The 21,462-nt window shown below is 41.2% G+C and overlaps 1 long non-coding RNA gene across 1 annotated transcript in view; it reads left to right on the top strand.

Annotated features, from left to right (window-relative positions):
* Positions 1–21,462, top strand: part of LOC142071769 (uncharacterized) — a 248,325-nt gene that overhangs the window by 16,862 nt on the left and 210,001 nt on the right. Inside the window, exon 2 of the long non-coding RNA XR_012667962.1 lies at positions 3,068–3,131. This is a non-coding gene — a long non-coding RNA (uncharacterized LOC142071769). The remainder of the gene's footprint in view (positions 1–3,067; positions 3,132–21,462) is intronic.

Genomic DNA, 21,462 nt, shown 5'->3' with positions numbered 1-21,462 from the left:
TTACATATACTGAACTTCTTCAACCCTGCGGGTAGAGACAATGAGATAACAAGCATGTTTACAATCACCCAGCAACAAGACTGAAAACTCTATTAGTCTGCTGTATAATGAGGAGCAGTGACTAACTGTACGGTCACTCTCCAACAGTCACTGTGGAGAAAATGAAATTTGTTATTAGCCTAATGAGGACTAAGAGGGAGTCTCTCTGCAACAAATACATTTTTGTCACAAATGTGTAATGGGAGGAGAGAGAGAGAGACACACACACACACACAAGACATAGCCGGTAACCACTGCAATGAAATACAAATACAGCTATTCCATGCTATCATTCTCTGTTAGAGTCCACTATCGGGGTGTAGAAAAGAACCCTATTTGGGTGTATGGAAAGTGATAAGGATAGTTCACTATAAATTAATCAGGCAAACCAGGTTTAAAACCCTCTGTGAAAAGCAGTGATAACAGGCATGGGGAGGTCACCCAACTTTGCAACTCCTACTGCTGAACACCTTCAAGTCCCTGTTAGTCCATCAGAGGACAAGAGCCTACACTCCCATGAAGCTAATTTTTTAAAAATGTTTTTAATAAGGCTCTTTGAAAAGTAATGTGGGAATCAGAAACTCCAGAGAGCATGAGGGAAGTGTAGCTGTGACAAAACTGCCTGCAAAGGCTGCATTTTACTGACAATGCTACCACCAAAGAAAGAGAACCCGCTATTAAATATACAATAGGGAATTATCCTGCATGGGCACAAAGACAGATTCAATGACTTAATTGTTTTTTCTTCTAGCTCTAGATTCTGTGACTGAGTGGAGAGTGGAAACATTGTCAGGGTGACCAGTGAAAATTATCTGGATTGAAAAATTTCTGTAACTTCCAATTTGAGAACTTTCAGATGCCAGGCACTGATGATTAGTGATATTACTGAATAAGATTAAAGGCAATCTAACCCTTCTCGCTACAATGCTACCAACCAATTTATTGGATAACAAACTTGATTGGATCAGCAAGGTGCTGGACAGCTTTAGCATAAAAGAGGGAATATATGCAAGGTAGCCTTCTCCTCCCTTGGGGTGCTTTGCTGTCCATTAGCCAGCTAGAGAGATGCAAGATGATTGGCTCTGGCTTCCCATAGTCATTTATTTAAATCCTGGCTCAGTGTTTATCAGGCCTCTTTCCTCATTTTTAACTGACCCAACCATCCCTTCCTCCCTTCAGTTATATGGTATATGAACTGTGTGTTAAGGTTGCCTGTTCAGGGGTTAGGGAGGAATTTATCCACCAGGGTTGAATTGGCTGGGGCCATACCAGTGTTTTTCCTCTTACGCATCATGGAGACACTTAGTGATTGCCTGTTCTCTTCATTCCCTCTGAGGCACTGGCATTGTCCGCTGTTCGAAGACAGGATACTGGGCTAGATGGACCTTTGGGTCTGACCCAATTTAGCCTTTCTTATGTTCACAGTTAGGTTAAATAGTTACATTAAATTAGGAATTTAATGTAAGGCATTATGTGAATGTTAGTCTGTTGCAACTTGTTCTTGGTGTCCAGTGTGGAAAAAAGGCCAAAGGGCCCATGCCCAGAAAATAAGAGATGTAGTTTAGCTGATGGACCTCAGGTCTATTAAAAAAAAAGGGAGACCCAAAGTCCTTGCAAACTGGGGACTGTCTTTGATACCTTCCATCCCAGTCTCAAGGTGAGAGGGGCAAGCAGAGCAAGCTGAATCCTTGGGGTAGGCAGTGAAAATTGTACCCTGTTAGGTGCCCACAATAAAACCCCACACTAGACCCATCTAAATACCTGGTATGGGGAGGTGGAGCAGATAGTGCCACTCTCTTATGATCAGTTTAAATAAAGTTGCAGCCTGCTGTTTAAAATACACCCCTGAATCTGTATTCATTCACTTGTGTGTCCTGATCAATGAACTGTCAACAAGTACTGCTTCAGCAAAATGCAAGATTTCACAGCAAGTTTTAAGCATTGTAATAATAACAAACAAATCCTAAACCTCCAGGATCTAATCCAAATGCCTAATTTAAACAATATGAATGTGAGGACACAGTTAGAGAGAAGAGGAGGAAGAAAGAAAATTGTTTCCCGAAAAAAACCCCAAAATCCCACTGAGGCAATAACAGAAATTTCAAACCCCATATACAATTTACTATTGGTTCAGCCATCCAAAAGATTACTTGCACCTACCATGTAAAGGCAAAAACCTTGAGAAATTAACACCTGCTGTATTCAGAGCCATTTGCTGACTTTTAATGAAACGGTCAGGAAGCCTGGAATCATTTACTATAAAATGCTTTTGGTGCCAGACTGTAAAAACTGAGAACACTGTTTTCAAACAGGGAACCACTTTGTCTCTTTCTTCTCTATTGATAGAAAAACTGATAAGAGACCAAGACATGTCATGAAGAGATGAATAGAGCAGTTGATACTGCTGTTCAGGGCCACCTGCTTCTGTCGAATTCCAGCTCAAATAATCTGCCACTTGTTTGTGGTGCAGAATAGTGATGTAAAGTCAGTGGAGAAAGAGTACGTATGCAGCAATCAATGCTAGGGACTGATGTTGGCTTATGCATGATGGGTTTTTTAACTGGTTCAGTTCTCAGAACAGGTCTAGGGGCTATGATTTTGCCTCTGAAGTAAGAGAGTAGGTTTTGTTTTGTCGCCTACATGGTTTAAAAATACCAAATAATAGTGCTGTAAAAAAATGTGGAACTTTGAGCGAGAGGACAAGGAATCCAAAAGAAATTTTCCAGAGACGTTTACAGGTCGTTTTGAAAGTTAGTACATTTATTACATAGGCTTCTTTTCTCCTGGTAATCATGTATAATTCTCATTAATATCAACAGGGTGAACAGACTAGACTCTAATTTTGGTATTTGCAATGGTATTGATTAGCCATTTCATGCTAACTGCTGTCACAGTTTATAAAACTGGCTCCATTGCAATACATTTCACTGTGGATTTCTCCCCTGGGCTTGCGGATATGAGATGGAGGATGTGTGCTTGTTTGCATGATGTCCTAATATATTATATCTCCATTATTCTTTACTGACAGAGCTTGATCCTGCTTCCTTTGAAATCAGTGGCAGCCAAGCAACAGCATCAGGTACAAAGTCCAGGTTCGTAAAACACAAAGTAAGCCATTAGGTGTCTTTGCAGCTAGTTTTCTGTGTAGGGGGAGGACTGAAGGGTAGAGGGGGAATCTCCCTTCTCATGCTAGTGATCATAACTAACCAACCACCTACACTTTTCTATTTTTCTTATTTTCTGGTGTTCAGCCAAAATCCTGAGCTTATTGCTGTCACTACAGCTGCTGTTTCTAACTGCATTGAGTGGATCTGAAAACATTCCCAAACAAGGTGGCAGTATAGAGCCTTGAGTGACTGCAAAGAGGTAGTTGCTATTTCAGCACACTAGAAGGGGTACAGGAAGTTGTTAACCATGCTCATTAGCTGTTTTGAAGATATCCTGGTAACTCCTGACCAGTCAGTACTGAGTTCTGTCAGGGGTACAAAACTTGCAGCCATGTTAAGCACCACTCAGATCCAGCCCAGGTTTGCAGGGAGAAGATACATTCTGGGTTACCCCCAGCAGCTCTAGTGTGTTGAATCTCAGTACAGTTTTCTGTAACTTTACACAAATCAGTGGGATTGAGGCTGGAAAAATACCATAAAGGAGGAATCAGACTGGCAACGTGAGAACACTGCCAGAGTTCTAGAAAACTAGCTAATGGATAGTGCAGAGGAAATACACTGGGCATTTGGACAATGATAATGGTGGGGGGGAAGCACTCCAGGGAGACCACAATATTCCACTGCCCTAGCGATATGGGAAGCTCATCTCTATAAAGAATATTACATACAAAAATATGTTTAAAGAAATTTTAGTTAGGAAATGCCAGTTTTACAGTTCCAATATAGTCTTAATTCTGTTCCCTTATGTGACCGTCATGTGCACTGAATGAGGTTGGGGTCATGTGGAAAAAATATCTTTGTGAGTTGTATTACATTTTTTAACCAAAGACACTGTGTAAGCCAAACAGCTTCAGGAATTGACATCTTTTCTTATTCAAAAGTGTGGATGCTGAACCAATTGGTTATGTGTAACAACTAAATGTTTTAACTATTTGCCAATATAAGACTCAAGGTGAGCGTATGTGAAAGCAGATTGTCAGAAGTCCCAGTCCCTGTGTTTATTTTGTGAGTTTTAAATATACACATTTTAGGGTTTAGGGCCTGTGTTATATTTTTCCTTTTAAAGGAAAATAAATCTCTAGTTAGTGATGTTAGTCTAGCTAGGGTATGTTGTAACTGCTGAGCTATAATGGTTTTTATCTTTAGAGTGTTGTTCAATAAAGAAATTTGAAATTGCTAATTCTGTATGTAACTATCTTATGGTAAAAACTGGCACGAGATTCCTAGAAGAAAAGAAAAAGAAAATGAATTCTGGTATAATTTTCACTTTAAGTATTTAGAGCATTCCTATAGAAAATCCAGTGGTAATCTCTAGCAAGGATATGAATTCATGGTCTGCGCAAATACTTTAATTCAGATAGAATTCTGTAGCACAGAACTAGAAAATAAATTGATTTATTCCAGTCTACGTAGGTTACATACGTATTTGTTTTGGCCAATTCCTCTTTGCTTAGTGGGCTTTTTTCCTCTCCATGTCAGAGCTAAATATTGGATTAAAAGACATGGCTGTGACTTTAAAGTGGTATCTCTATAATCTGTCAGTGCACTAGCTAGGCAGGAATTTTTCATTTCATACATCATTTACAGCCTGCTGCTGCAATTCTGAAAACATTAGTAGACTTTAGAAACTGTTGATAAGAAAGAAAACTTCGTAATTTGTGAAAGTTCGGAGTGTTTATGCTTAAGTGAATTGGGCAATGACTGGACTGCTGCCACTTCAGTTCTACTGACTGTAAAGTCATAAAAAATAAACAAATAACCCTGCTCCCAAAATACTTTAGTGTAGAATGATTGGAGCAAAACATTTGGGGAACAGTAGGGATTTCTTCCTGTAGATTTAACTTGCAGGGACGTGACACATTTAGTTATATTGCGACTATCAATGTCCTGTAACTAACAGAAAAGGTCTTTCGGGAAGCAGCCCCCACTTCTTGCATGCTTTTTACTTTGCTTCCCTCTTTCAGTCATGCTGCAAAATGCAGAGTTTCTATGATGGATGGAAAGAAGTTTTAAAAATAAGATTGGATGTGAAAAAGTCATGGCCAAAAGTAAACAAGCACCCAAGAGAAAGAAAATACTTTTAAAAACGAAGAGACAATCAAGAAAGTTTTTTGTCAAATACATTAAACCAATCTAAATTTAATATTAATAAAAATCAAGCAAGTAAAAACACTAAATTCAGAGGCCAGATAATTTTGTAACTCATGGAAAATTAAGTAAGTCTTGGAAATGCGTCAAAAATGTGTGTGTGTGTAGGAAAACTACTATCTTCTCAAGAACCTTCGGCTAGAGAGTGCTTTGAAGTGTGAGTGTGGTCCACCAAGGGCACCCACTCTAGGCTTATGGCTCCTTAGATGTTACCTCTCTTGGGTATGGATCTGGGTCTCTCTCCCTCTGGGTATCTTTCCAGTTGCACAGTTCCCTGCCTATACTGTGATATCCCCAGCAAGCCAGACTGCCTCAACAGGCCAGTGTCTGTGCTTTGCTTTCTCTCTGAAGGCTATGAACAGCTGTAATTGGCAGCAGTTACAAGTTACCACACAGCTCTTTGTAAGAAAGGACAGTTATGCTTAAAGTGAAAGCATTACAGAGAAAACGTATTAAAACAATAAAAGAATCTACACACATGCTAAAAAGTTTCCCAGAGGTCACCCCAACTCCAGTCATGGGCTCCTCGTAGGTGTCAGTCCTTCAAAGCCCATAACTGTTCATAAATGTCTCAGATTTAAAACCAGAACCACCATGAATAGTTCAGTCTTTCCTTTACACAGCTTGGGCCTTTGATGTTGGCCTCATGTAATAGGTGATCAGCGAACAAAGGCCCACTCAGGGCATAGCTTCAAAAGGCTGCATTTTTGCCTAACTGGAGATGGGGAATTTGCATTAATCAGCCCCTAGATATTTCCCAGGAAAACCACTTAACATGTATTGTCTTCAAAGTCCATTCTTGCCTGGCTCATAGTTCAATATAATTCTTTCAACTCCCAGACCTCATATCACATCTCCCTCCCTAGAGAGGGTACATACAATCCCAGTCTGCAATAATACGTAACCTTTGCATTAAATACAATGGAACCCAAAGATACTTAAACTTAATTCAATAAGCTGTTTCAAGGGTATTGCTGTATCTGTCAGATAGTCCTTCCTTTTCCAGCAGGCAGGCAGAAAAATGGGGCTATATTCCCTCCCGTCACTATCCCACTAGGCAGTAGGACTGGATAAAACACACTACCCCTAAAACCTGCAGCAAACACCCGCCCTCTGCCCACTCGTTATTGCAGTAAGCCACCACAGAGATCCTCCCGCAAAATGAAAATAAGGCAGTACCCTGAAATGTGTTGAAAAAATTCATAAATAGATATTTATGAAAGTAAATATTAACTACCATAATCAATAATCTGATAAATAATTCCGATACAACAACTGTTTCCTGAATGTCTGTGTCTTAGGCAGCATCACAGTTCAGAACTGTTGTGCCACAGAAATCTAAGGATTTGGTAACAAAACTGAGGTCCAGTTTTGTTTCCAGAGTTTTCAAGACTCAACCGCAGTTAAAAGAAGCTTGATAATGTTCCCTAATGTCACTTCACAGCACTGATCTCTCATTTACTTAACCTTCTGCTTTTCCATAGGTTTTAAATATTCTCTGAAACGTTGGGAGAAATAGGGTTGTCATGCAATTGTGGCAATCTTGACAAGGATGCAGAGCCATATTACTGCTATAGTACCTATGTGAAGGGGAGCACTTGACCCACACTGGAATGAGCTGAGGAAGCCATGCCCCCTAAACTCTACTGGGCATGCTCCAAATGCACCAGTAAAAAAGGGAGTCGCTCAGCTCAGCTCAGTTGGGGCTGACTGCTGAAGAGGAAGGATGGGGAATAGATGGCCAGCCCTCTGTGGAGAAAGAGGTGCTTAGGGACTATTTAGAAAAGCTGGACGTGCACAAGTCCATGGGGTCAAACGAGTTGCATCCGAGAGTGCTAAAGGAATTGGCGGCTGTGATTGCAGAGCCATTGGCCATTATCTTTGAAAACTCGTGGCGAATGGGGGAAGTCCCAGATGACTGGAAAAAGGCTAATGTAGTGCCAATCTTTAAAAAAGGGAAGAAGGAGGATCCTGGGAACTATAGGCCAGTCAGCCTCACCTCAGTCCCCGGAAAAATCATGGAGCAGGTCCTCAAAGAATCAATCCTGAAGCACTTACATGAGAGGAAAGTGATCAGGAACAGTCAGCATGGATTCACCAAGGGAAGGTCATGCCTGACTAATCTAATCGCCTTCTATGGTGAGATTACTGGTTCTGTGGATGAAGGGAAAGCAGTGGATGTATTGTTTCTTGACTTTAGCAAAGCTTTTGACACGGTCTCCCACAGTATTCTTGTCAGCAAGTTAAAGAAGTATGGGCTGGATGAATGCACTATAAGGTGGGTAGAAAGTTGGCTAGATTGTTGGGCTCAACGGGTAGTGATCAATGGCTCCATGTCTAGTTGGCAGCCGGTGTCAAGTGGAGTGCCCCAGGGGTCGGTCCTGGGGCCGGTTTTGTTCAATATCTTCATAAATGATCTGGAGGATGGTGTGGATTGCACTCTCAGCAAATTTGCGGATGATACTAAACTGGGAGGAGTGATAGATATGCTGGAGGGCAGGGATAGGATACAGAGGGACCTAGACAAATTGGAGGATTGGGCCAAAAGAAATCTGATGAGGTTCAATAAGGATAAGTGCAGGGTCCTGCACTTAGGATGGAAGAACCCAATGCACAGCTACAGACTAGGGACTGAATGGCTAGGCAGCAGTTCTGCGGAAAAGGACCTAGGGGTGACAGTGGATGAGAAGCTGGATATGAGTCAGCAGTGTGCTCTTGTTGCCAAGAAGGCCAATGGCATTTTGGGATGTATAAGTAGGGGCATAGCAAGCAGATTGAGGGACGTGATCGTCCCCCTCTATTCGACATTGGTGAGGCCTCATCTGGAGTACTGTGTCCAGTTTTGGGCCCCACTCTATAAGAAGGATGTGGATAAATTGGAGAGAGTCCAGCGAAGGGCAACAAAAATGATTAGGGGTCTGGAACACATGACTTATGAGGAGAGGCTGAGGGAACTGGGATTGTTTAGTCTGCAGAAGAGAAGAATGAGGGGGGATTTGATAGCTGATTTCAACTACCTGAGAGGTGGTTCCAGAGAGGATGGTTCTAGACTATTCTCAGTGGTAGAAGAGGACAGGACAAGGAGTAATGGTCTCAAGTTGCAGTGGGGGAGGTTTAGGTTGGATATTAGGAAAAAGTTTTTCACTAGGAGGGTGGTGAAAGACTGGAATGCGTTACCTAGGGAGGTGGTAGAATCTCCTCCTTAGAAGTTTTTAAGGTCAGGCTTGACAAAGCTCTGGCTGGGATGATTTATTTGGGGATTGGTCCTGCTTTGAGCAGGGGGTTGGACTAGATGACCTCCTGAGGTCCCTTCCAACCCTGATATTCTATGATTCTATGATTCTATGCATGCTGCTGGCTCCAGTGAAGGATCAGCCAAAGCCAGAGGCAGTGGGAGCCGGAGACATTGCAACCCAGGCAGATGCCAAGCTACCCACAGAAGCCCCATAGAGTCCACAGTCACAGGGGAGCACACAGCCTGGGGAACCCAGAGACAGCAGAGATGCCCAGACCACAGCAATGAGAAACACGGTAGGAAGCAGCCCAGAGGAAGCAAATAGTGGCCTGGTTGGTGAACTGGACTATTGAGTCAGCATGTTTTGGGCAGCCCCTCTGACTCAGTGGCATGTGCTCCTGCCACTACTAAGACCCTGGGCTGGGGCCTGGTGTAACGGGAGGACCTGGGCCCCCCTACCTGGGCTATAGCTACCCCCCTTTCTGGGTGTGATGGCCCCTTCCCGCACAGAGGCCACTTTGACACTAGGCCTCATTGCCCTGCGAACAAGGGTGAATCCACTGAACTGTGGCCATTAGTCCTTATTGTCCTATGGACAGGGATGAATCCATGGACTTTGATCACTTACTGCCCTGTGAACTGGGGCAGTTCTAATTGACTTTGGCCACAAGGCCCTACTGCCCTGCTAAGAGGGATGAACCTATAGACTCTGGCCCCTGTGCCACACTGTCCTGATAACAGGGGCAGACACAGTGACTTTGGTCCCCAGGCCTTGCGGCCCAGAGAACTGGGGTGAATCCATTGCCTGGCCACTAGGAAGGATCTATTTATTCTGGCCATTGGGCCATACTACCCCGTTGAGCAGGGCTAATATATTGACTTAAACCATTAGGACTTGTTGCCTGGCTAACAGAGGTGAGTATATTGACTCTGGTTACGGAGACATAGACTCATGTATTGTACATCTTACACCTACACCATAAGGGAGAGGAGTGCACTTGCCCCGCACTGGATGGGATCCCCCAGCCCTGTCACAACCTGATTTCTTGCTTTTAGTAGTTACCATGTTTGTCTTAAGATGCTTTAATAGCTAAAACTGGAAGCCAACAGAAGTTTCCCACCAACTGTGATATTAACTTGAAGCAATGAAGTAAATCATCTAATCCCCATGATATCTCTAATCTGTTCAGATGTAGCAGGAAGTCTCAATAAATACTATTTGGCTAAAAATGCTTTCACTTTGAAAAATATATTTTAATCTCTCTGCCTTGGGTTTTATTTATTTTTCCTTAAGAGTGTCAGATCCTTCTCTCATGCTTTCTAACTCACACAAAATCTATTCACACAACGGAGATGCGACTTTCACTGAAAACAGCCCAGGCAATTCCATCCTCAGAGAGCCTGCACTGAGTCTGATGTAGACATCTTACATTCTTAGTGCCACTGACAGAAATTATATACCAATTTTCTTTCCCTTTTTCAGTTGGAAAAATCCAGGTTCCTTAAACATTTTGTGTGAGTGTTGAGTCAAGTAGCATGGAAGTTATAATCACAACATGTTTCTTTTTTGAACAGCCCATCACTTACTCAATTAGTGATTCTGCCATTCTTTCAAGATATTTCCTAACCTTCTTGGCCTCAAATTAGACTCAGATTCTGAGCTCTGACAGAAGAAAATTTGTAGTAGAAAAATAAAATATTTGTTGGGGGGAAGGAGAAGGCGGCAGATTAGGCACAGATGAAAGATAGTCACAAATGGGAAAATCTAGCTCTAGGCATCTTAAATTTTGGGGGGAATTCAAAGAACATAAGAATGTCTATACAGGATCAGACCAAGGGTCCATCTAATCTAGTATCTTGTCTTCCAACAGTGGCCAATGCCAGGTGCCCCAGAGAGAATAAACCGAACAGGTAATCAAGTGATCTATCCCCTGTCACTCATTCCCAGCTTCTGGCAAACAGAGGCTAGGGACACCATCCCTGTCCATCCTGCCTAATAGCCATTGATGGACCTATCCTCAAGGCATGTCTGTGGAAATGGAAACATGGCCCCACTGATCCCTATCTTCTGAATTGGTCCCAAAGAAATATTGATTGACAGCACTTAGAGTACCTTTGCAACCTGTCTTGTGCCCTGCATTATCAGCTATAACCAGGATCAGGGCAAAGGACTGGAAGAGGGATACTACTTACATCACAGATTTCAATATTGAGAAAAGGCAGCCAACTAGAAATAGTCAAATTATTCATTGTGAGAAAATAACCTGACAAACCAAGCATTTTTACCTCTTAGAAAATCATTCATGAACTCATCATGACTACTGTGACTGTATTTGTTCATAAAGTATTTGCAGAATAGTTCAATGAACAAATATTAGCCTTTGTTGTTCATGAACTAATCACTTTGACTAGTCCTTGTTGTTTTTGACTAGTCAGTTTGTGATGGTATATCCAAGTCTCTGCTCTGTAAATCGAGTATACATGTTTTACATAGAAAAACACAAAAATATTGAACAACAAATAGCAAATAACTTTGCTTACCAGTAGTCATATAAAGATCAACTATTCCTTAAGTAAACATAACAAAACCCCTGTTTGTGTGAATGTTTGCAGATAAGGGGTACTAATATGGGTGAACCATTCAGAACTTGAGAATTCGAATGATTGCTCATGAATGCTATTTTGGCAACTCTTTACCAACTCTGCAAATTACAGAGAAGGTGGTTTTGTATATGTTCCATATCACAAGCATATGGAAAGTTGTCTCGATTCCTATCCATGATACTGTGTTGGAAAGTAATTTAACATTTTATTGTCATATCTCAGAAATACAATAGCTAATAGAAAAGAATCATCTCCCATCCCCATTCAGAATTTCATTTACATGTTATATAGCAATTCCAAGTAGATAGATTTTATATTCTTCACATCTGGGAGCCCCTGAGTCTCTTCCTTTAGTTATCTCTGACACCAGCATAAATCATCCTGGCTTTTTGAGACTGTGTGTCCTACATTTTGAAATGAAATTGATGTTTTTATACATGTTCTTTAAAGATAATTACTTTTCAATGAGTGCACAATAAAGTTCTCTCCAGGGTTTCTCAGAAATATTAGGGTTTTAGTCAGTGTTTATTGTTGGGTTAGGGAAAACTATTCTAGATAGAAGCCTAGAAATAGCTGCTATGCATCATGCAAAGCTCAGAACAATACCTTTTAAAGGATCAAAGATCTTTCCACCACTGAGCATTTAAGGATGCAAAATGATGCACAGAACAGAGTTTGTTGACCTTATGGTTATAGTTCTGAGGACAAACCAAGTTGTCCTCAGTTAACTGCATCAAGGAGCTGAAGAAAAGTACTTTTTTAGTTTGTCCTACATCTCTCATCCGTCAAAGTATACTGACCCTCCTACAACCTATTTATCCCCCTATCCCAACAGAGTGGTGGTCTTCTTACTACTTAGTCATCCCACAACTTCCCCAACAGGAATATCCGTCAGAATATCCTTTTACACAAGACAAATCCACTTCTGCTTCTTCCTTGCCTTCCACCTTTGCTTTGCCACTTGTCCATCCTCTTCTTCCTGGTCTTGAATTATGCTGGTTCCCATTCTAATCTTCCCAGAAATATGGTTCCAGCCTACATGCTCATTTTTGGCTCTACAGTCAGTTGAGATTCAAGCTGGGATTTCAGGATGGAGATCAATTAGGGTTTCTAGTCACTGGGAGGTAAATGAAGAGGACAGTGCCAAGCTAAAGATCCTGCCACCTCCCTACAGCAGGAAAATTGAGTGTGCTGTCCAGTACTAACTTCCCATCTCTCTACTCCAAGCTTTTAAAAAAAGCCATTCTCCAGGTATTATTCATCTGGGAACTAACCAGTCACTAAAGGCTACATTTTCAATATCAATAAATAGTCTTTGTTGTTTTCTTAGCAGTGCTATTCATATATTATGACTCAAGAGATGATTGAATCTGGGAATAAAATAAGCAGTACTCTAATATTTTTATTTTCTTTATTTATTGAGTGCCAGCATTGTACTTGACCCTTTATTTAAAATACATAGCATCTGGTACAAGTAGTTCAGACAGACACAAGAGTTACACCCATGATTAATATGCCCCCCATCTTTCAACTGGTAACAATTCACACTTAAAGATGTACAGATGTCTATGACACAAAATAATCACTGAAAAGATTCACAGAAGAAGTGGGTTTTAGGGGTGATTAGAAGGAAGAAAAGTCAGGCACTGAGACAAGAGAGGCAGTATCAAGAATAAAGGGCAGTATGGAAGGAAAATGGGGAGAAGTGGGTTTTAGGAAGGATGAGATGAAGCAGAGATGTAGCCCTGGGATTGTGTGGCATTTTGAAAGTTGGAACAAGAAAGCTAAAGATTATTCAAATCCTGAATGTTGCACTAGAAAACAGAACCAAAGTTTTCTTACTAATTGCATAAAATTGGGTTTCACATGTATCAACTTAATTTAAAATAACACTCAGAGGCAAAATTAAAATACCCCATTTCTTGTCTACTGGAATATAGCAAAGACATTCAGAAGGAACAGGAACTCTGTAAAGCTGAGAGATTTCCCTGTTTTCAGGTGCTATCTCATTGATAATTCTGCTACCTTCAGAGTTTAGAGGAATAAGCCACTGTTTTGTCCATCCTCGTTGTTAAGGGTAAAGGCCCAGGCAGGGACATGCACATCCATGAAGTGAATGCATGGCTGTATGGATGATATCGATTGGAGGACTTCGGCTTTGTTGACCATGGGATGCTGTTCCAGGAAGAAGCTCTAGTTAGCAAGAGATGGGGTTCACCTGACCAAAAGGGGAAAGAGCATCTTCATGCACTGACTCACCAACCCAGTGAGCAGAGCTTTAAACTAGGTTCAAAATAGGGAGAACCGTACTACCCTGGGACCTACTTATGACGTTAACTCAATTAAACCTTGTTGTAATGTCATTACCGATTAGAATATCAGTGGGTAGTTGATTCCCTAATGCCTACCACAATTTTATCACTAAAATTTCCATACTCCAAATGGATCTTAGACAAAGGGACAGTTACAAGAAATTCAGGTAGGGCCAAAAGGTTTATGTTCCTGCCAGCTAGTTTGTCCCCTTCCCAGACACAACATGCTTTAACCAAAGTAAAGTCAGATGCTGTATTGCACCAACCCTGACATTTCAAACCAGTCACTTTTGCATTTTCTAATTCCTTATTACTACCATCCTACTTAGCATTAATATAAGTCATCGGACTTTCTTCTGGATTACACTAGCAACATTTTCACACAAGGTGGCAGTGTTGCTGCTTACATAGTTAGCATCTGCATCTATATATAATCATTAATATCCAATGTGGAATTTGTGTTTACAGGTTGTATAATAAATATTTGGACAGTTTGGCTTTATATGACCTGGGTTTCCACAATGATAACAGATAACAGGCTTCCATTTAGGGTAAGAGGTTTTAAACTCTGGGTTCCCTTGGGTTTTTTTATAAACAAATTTGGGGTTAGGTTTACCCTTAAACCCTTCATCCCTTTTAAATTGGGGTTTACATTTATCTATAGCACTGTTTACAATAAACTGATCAGCAATTTCTGTAGCTTGTAAAACTGAATCACAGTTTTTAATCACATATGGTAGCCCTAACTGTTCAATTGTAATTGTACAGTTTATCAAAGTCCCCATAAGCTTTTTTCCCCAGTAACCCACTTCTTAACAAAACATAATAGTTTATGAGCACACTCCACATATGAATAATCATTAGACATCTTAAAATTTCTAAATTTTAACCTGCAAGTTTCAGAAGTAACCTGAAATCATTTTAACACAGTATCCTTATACTTTACATAATTCAAAGCCTCATCAACACCCATCTCATTGAAAGCCTCTTTAGCTTTCCTAGTTAATCTGATCAGTAGGACAGGCATCTGCTGTATAATATGCTGAACATCTCATAGTCATTCAAAGGTAGACAGAAATTCTTCCATATCTTCAGAATCTTTATAAATAGGACATTCACTCCCAATTTTTGCTATTGAGATACGATGGACTTCCAGGCTATAAACCTTCTTTTGTTCCTCTATCACCTGGAGTTGGGCTGTAGCAGCTTCTTTCTGCCTTAGGTGAGCTTCTTTTTCAGCCTTTAGCTGTTCCATTCACCTGCAATGAGCCTTTTCCTGAGCATCTACCTGCTCCATATGTCTCTTATGCTCATCCTGTTCCATCTCAGTGATCTTTTGTTTCTCCTTCAACCAAAATTCTGACATTTCTCTCTCATGCTCAAGACGCTGCTTCTCTTTTAGCGCTTTCATTCTGATTTATTCTGCTGCAGATGCATCTGGGGCAGATGAAGATGGAGGCCCTGCTTTCTGGCCACTGTCCTTGAGCAAATTTTGGAGTTTTTGCTCTGGGGCTCTCTTCTTAAAGGATAACCCCCTTTGTGACCATAAATCTTCAAGGGCTTTTCTGTCAAGACCCTCATATGTTTGTGGCTCATTCACTGTAGTTAATCTGTAACCCTTATAACTCTCAATATCAATATTAAATTTTGAGTAGCATGAGGGTTCTGACCCAAACCCAATTAAACTGTGGTAATGTGTATCCTGCCGACTACGCCAAATGAGACCAGGTACCTGGATGGGCCACACTAAGAATGCCAGACTCAGGCTGGACAATTCCCCAAAACTGGTGGTTTATTCTATAATTAGCTTCACCAAGCTAGTAACAAAAGCTTCTGTAGTACCACACTGGTTAACAAGAAGGCAAACAGTCCCCTTTAGGCATTCCAGCCCTTAGCTCCTATTTACACAACCAAGTTTAACATAGTGAGGGGTTACTGAAAACCCTATTCACCATACTAAAAGTTCTACCAATCCCAAAGAATCAGACACTTATCCTCAGGTCAATATGAACCTCAGTTCTTACCAAATATCTCACTGTCAGACAATCCTTAGTAAACTAACTAAAGAAGAGTTATTAGTGGTTAAGGAATCATACATACAAGTGACTTTCATAGTTCATAGATCAGGATCATAGCAGTGATGTTATGTCTGTAGTTTGCAAAAGTTTCTTTGGAATTATTCCAACAGGTCAAAATTCAAAGGCAGCTTAGATGTAAAGTCTGTTAAAGTCTTTCTGTACGTTGTCCAAAATATTCCAGTCACAGTCTTATGGCTTAAATTTTCCCTCTTCAAAGTTCAGCAGACTGGAGATGAAAGGATCAGGACCAAGGTTTCTCTTTTATAGCTCTCTAGCAGGTTGACAGAAATTGTCACAGCAGGGCTTTCCTCTGAGGAAGACTAGACAATGCATATAACTTCAAAGCAAATGTCCATAAGCTAGTCTTCTATTTCCTATGCATACACAGGTTAAACTAGTTACACTATAAGACAACAGCTGGTCATTTATTATAACAAAGATAGTTAAGTTGAAGACTATGTAGATAATATTAGTTTCCTTCAGTATTTCACTTCTTTGATCTTAAGGTTAACTGACCACAGATGCAATTAAGACACGAAAGGGAATTAGCATCTAAAATCGAATGGGTTACATTGGTAAACTTCTAACAAGATGCAGGTAAACACAGACAAATACACTTAGCAACTATTCTTTGATTCTTATCAATCAAAGTAAATGAGTTACGGATAGCTATTCTAATTAACAACCTTTTGATACCTATACATAAGTGGATTGTCTTGATTACAATTGCAATGTCTCTTGTTAAGTTGTTATGGGTCATACACAGCTTGGCTGGTCTGCCAGCATCACAAGAACATTTAGGTAAATTAGATGTATTCAAGTCAGCAAGGTCTGATGAAATTCATCCTAGGGTGCTTCAGCTAGTTTCTGAAATATCTTGGAACCATTACCAATTATCTCTGAGACTCCTGAAAGATGGATGAGATCCCAGAGGACTAGAGAAGGGCAAACATAGTATCTCTCTTTAAAAGGGGGGGAACAAAGAGGAAGCAGGGAATTATAGACCATTCCAGGTATTGCAGTTAGGCTGAAAGATACTGGAACAAATTATTAAACAATCAATTTGTAAGTGAGGATAACAGGGTTATAAGGAATAGCATAACAAATCATAACAAGAACAAATCATGTCAAACCAAGCTAATTTTCTTTTTTGACATGGTTACTGTCCTTGTGGATGAGTATGGGGGGAAGCAGTAGATTGATATATCTTGATTTTAGTAAGGCTTTTGATACAGTCCTACAAAAAGTGATGGGCTTAATCTGCAGCAGGAGACTGAGATTAGATATTAGGAAAAACTTTCTAACTATAAGGGTAGTTAAGCTCTGGAATAGTCTTCCAAAGGAGATTGTGGAATCCCCATCATTGAAGTTTTTAAGAACAGGTTGGACATATACTTGTCAGGTATGGTCTAGGTTTATTTGGCTCAGCCTCTGCATAGGGGGCTGGAGCTGATGACCTCTTGAGCTCCCTTCCAGCCTACACCTCTGATTGTATGATCCTGCTTTTTCCAGGAAGGAGAGAGGACAGCAATGCCATCCTCTGTGGCCTCCTAGCAAAGAATTTTGCAAAAGGTCATCCCTGCCCTCTCATAGACAGTTTATAGTTGTGCTGCTGCATGTCCTGTGATCCTAGGGCTGCCTAGGTAATCTCTCTTGTTAGAACACAATACATAATTTGTTTAATGAATTTTATCTTTTTTTGCCCTATTTGGAAATTCTCTCAGTACAGATACAATATTCTTGAATTTATTCACTTACTAAAAATTCATCACTTTCTCCAGTGAATAATTCCTGGTCTGGAAATCATTTGTATTAAATTCATTGTGAATGATTTGCAATTCCCAATGCATTGCTTATTTACATCAATCATAAGGTATTATTTCTATTCTCAAATAACAAGATTACACTAATACAAAGAGAGGCCAGATTTTTCTCTTATTCACACTCATGAAATTCCACTGGAGTGAGTGGAGATATAGGAGTGTGACTAACAGTAACATTAGGTCCAGAGAAATTATAGGGAAAGAAAATAGGTTTTAAATGTTCAGATTACAAAATCTGTAGCTACCAGATCCATCCAAGAGTGTAAGAATGAAAATGGATATATTGAATTCCTAGTTTCCCCTCTCTCTAACTCAGGATATACAGTAAGATAGCTCCCTCCCACACAAACAAAATAACAGGCATCATGACTCTTCCCCTCTCTCATAATACAGGGGTAAGTGGAGGTTGAAGGGAAGTTGGAAGACTTCAGATTTATTGGTTTTTTTTTCTCAAATGAAAGCACAATGTTCCAATACTTCAGGTGACCAAGATTTGAACCCTTTTTTCTTTGTGCTATTGCCAGATGCTATAGTGTGATGTTCCATATTCTTTGTTTGCCTGTAACTATATTAAATATAAATAAATGTCTCACCTAATCTCTTACCCCATCACTCCAGTTCTGTCTGCCAAATTATCTTATTAGAGAAAATGTTGGATGATAAGCATTATTAGCCTTTTTTTGAAGGGTGGAGGAAGGAAGTTGGTGGGGAGGAGGTAAAAAAGACTACTTGATTGCTACAAATTCTGCAGACAATGACTTTCCCTTTTACCTTCCTAGAGAATATTTCTCTTTTCCCTTCCTTTTCACCAACACTTATGCAACAGTTAGTATTTCTGTAGCATACAAGGTAACAGTGTATAAGTGCTGCTTTTTAAAATGCAATTGCTTTCCGCCACTGCCTTCCCTCTAACCTCTTCTTCCTGTGCAATTTGTTGTGAAATGACAGTGCTACTGGCAGTGCTCAATGCTAAATTAATCTCTGGAACTAAGAGAGATGTAAGCAAAACTTCACCAGAGATTAGAATTTCAAGTCATGAATATTCATGTTAGTCATGGCCTTCAGTTCACAACACCAGTTCAGAATACTTAAATTAGCACTGTCTGGGAGGATTTTGACAGAAACCAACCTGTTAAGTATTTTTCCATTCAAACATTACATTGTACTGATTCATCTATTAATAAAACAAAGTATAATATACAGATAAATACATTCTTCTACTAACAAATTACAATGTACTGATATATCCCTGCACAAAACAAAGGAGGTAAATACATTCATAAGGAGATAAAAGTTCTTTTAGTTTAGATAAAGTATGACTGACTCAAGCTCAGTGAAAACACTTCATAAATCACATTTAGCGTCCCTGGGCTAAATATAGACAAGCCATCAGAGCCATAACTAAGCATTTTAGCGCCTGGGGCAAGCAATCATATTTGCGCCCCCTAGAGCTGACATGTCGTGGGACACGTGGGGTCACATTTCCCTGCCCCCGATTTTTGCCTCCCATTTAGCACAGAGGTTTTCAAACTGTGGGGTGTGCCTCCCTCAGGGAATGAGCCACACACTTTGAAAACTATTGGCAGATCAGAAGCTGGTGGGAGATGCCTGGCCTGCTCGCGACCCTGCTTCTCTGTTGTGGGAGTCAGGGTGCTGGTTGGCTGTCCAGCAGCCCTTCCTGCCATTCTCCCTAAGACGGCTGCTGGGCGCTCCCCAGGCAGGGCACGTGTCACAACTCCAAGCCACGCCCCGACACACTATTGCTTCTGTCCCAAAGGAGTCTGGTGCTGGCGGTCACACTCCCTGGAGCTGGGCTCTGCTGTGAAATGCTCCCCAAGATATTATGCGTAAACAAAGCACATGAGATCTTTTTATAGGGGAAAAGGCAACACGCCATATTTATTGAGAATACAGCAGCTAGCATATGCTTTTCAGTGGCTCTCGCGCTCTCTCTCTATCTCTCTCTCTCACACACACACCCCATGCACACAGTCCTGCCAGTTGATGTTTATAGTTACCAGTCCAGAGTCTGGATCAATCTAGTGGCCAGCCAGATTAGTCGCAGAGGGGAGCTGGGCTCTGTCAGTCACGATCTGATGCTCCTGGAGTTGTGGCAAAACGAACCCAAAATCCCATGGCAAAGCACCCTGTTCTTATAGTCTTTTTTCTCTGTTGAAGTCTATGGATTTTGCTGTGTCAGTCTGTGACTGGTTACTCCTTAATTGGTCATAGAATCATAGAATATCAGGGTTGGAAGGGACCTCAGGAGGTCATCTAGTCCAACCCCCTGCTCAAAGCAGGACTGATCCCTGACTAAATCATCCCAGCCAGGGCTTTGTCAAGCCTGACCTTAAAAACTTCTAGGGAAGGAGATTCCACCACCTCCCTAGGTAACGCATTCCAGTGTTTCACCACCCTCATAGTGAAAAAGTTTTTCCTAATATCCAACCTAAATCTTCCCCACTGCAACTTGAGTCCATTAGTCCTTGTTCTGTCATCTGCTACCACTGAGAACAGTCTAGAGCCATCCTCTTTGGAACCCCCTTTCAGGTAGTTGAAAGCAGCTATCAAATCCCCCCTCATTCTTCTCTTCCGTAGTCTAAACATCCCCAGTTCCCTCAGCCTCTCCTCATAAGTCATGTGTTCCAGTCTCCTAATCATTTTTGTTGCTCTCCGCTGGACTTTTTCCAATTTTTCCACATCCTTCTTGTAGTGTGGGGCCCCAAACAGGACACAGTACTCCGGATGAGGCCTCACCAATGTCGAATAGAGGGGAACGATCATGTCCCTCGATCTGCTGGCAATGCCCCTACTTATACATCCCAAAATGCCATTCGCCTTCTTGGCAACAAGGGCACACTGTTGACTCATATCCAGCTTCTTCGTCCACTGTAACCCCTAGGTCCTTTTCTGCAGAACTGCTGCTGAGCCATTCGGTCCCTAGTCTGTAGCTGTGCATTGGATTCTTCCGTCCTAAGTGCAAGACTCTGCACTTGTCCTTGTTGAACCTCATCAGATTTCTTTTGGCCCAATCCTCCAATTTGTCTAGGTCCCTCTGTATCCTATCCCTACCCTCCAGTGTATCTACCACTCCTCCCAGTTTAGTGTCATCTGCAAACTTGCTGAGGGTGCAATCCACACCATCCTCCAGATCATTTATGAAGATATTGAACAAAACCGGCCCCAGGACCGACCCCTGGGGCACGCCACCTGATACCGGCTGCCAACTAGACATGGAGCCATTGATCACTACCCGCTGAGCCCAACAATCTAGCCAGCTTTCTATCTATCTTATAGTCCATTCATCCAGCCCATACTTCTTTAACTTGCTGGCAAGAATACTGTGGGAGACCGTGTCAAAAGCTTTGCTAAAGTCACGGAACAACACGTCCACTGCTTTCCCTTCATCCACAGAGCCAGTTATCTCGTCATAGAAGGCAATTAGATTAGTCAGGCATGACTTGCCCTTGGTGAATCCATGCTGACTGTTCCTGATCACTTTCCTCTCCTCTAAGTGCTTCAGAATTGATTCCTTGAGGATAATTGGTGTTATCTTCTGATAACATTCCAAAGCACCTCCGAGAGGGCCATCCTGTCCTTTTGATTTAATCAATTGTCTTGTCTTCAGAGGTGCCAGCCTCCACTTTAGGGGGTCATCAGTCTGCCTTCCCTCAGTCATGAATGTGCATTGATGGTTCTCTGGTGTCAATAAATCTGTTAAATTTCTTCACTCCTCCTCTCTTGACCATCTGGCTCCGACAATGGCCTTCACACCTTATCTTTTCCTGATGCACGCACTCCTCATTCACACGAACAGTCTGTTACAAAAAGAAAAGGAGTACTGGTGGCACCTTAGAGACTAACCAATTTATTTGAGCATAAGTTTATGCTCAAATAAATTTATTAGTCTCTAAGGTGCCACCAGTACTCCTTTTCTTTTTGCGAATACAGACTAACACGGCTGCTACTTTGAAACCAGTCTTTTACAGAGACCTTCAAAGGTATACAAACAGCAGTGTTTTATATTGAGCAAAAAAGGCATTAGAAATTAAACCT

This window comes from Caretta caretta, chromosome 4 (assembly GCF_965140235.1).
Source record: "Caretta caretta isolate rCarCar2 chromosome 4, rCarCar1.hap1, whole genome shotgun sequence".
NCBI lineage: Eukaryota > Metazoa > Chordata > Testudines > Cheloniidae > Caretta > Caretta caretta.
The sequence above is the reverse complement of the archived record's forward strand: the minus strand, read 5'-3'. Positions and strand labels throughout refer to the sequence as shown.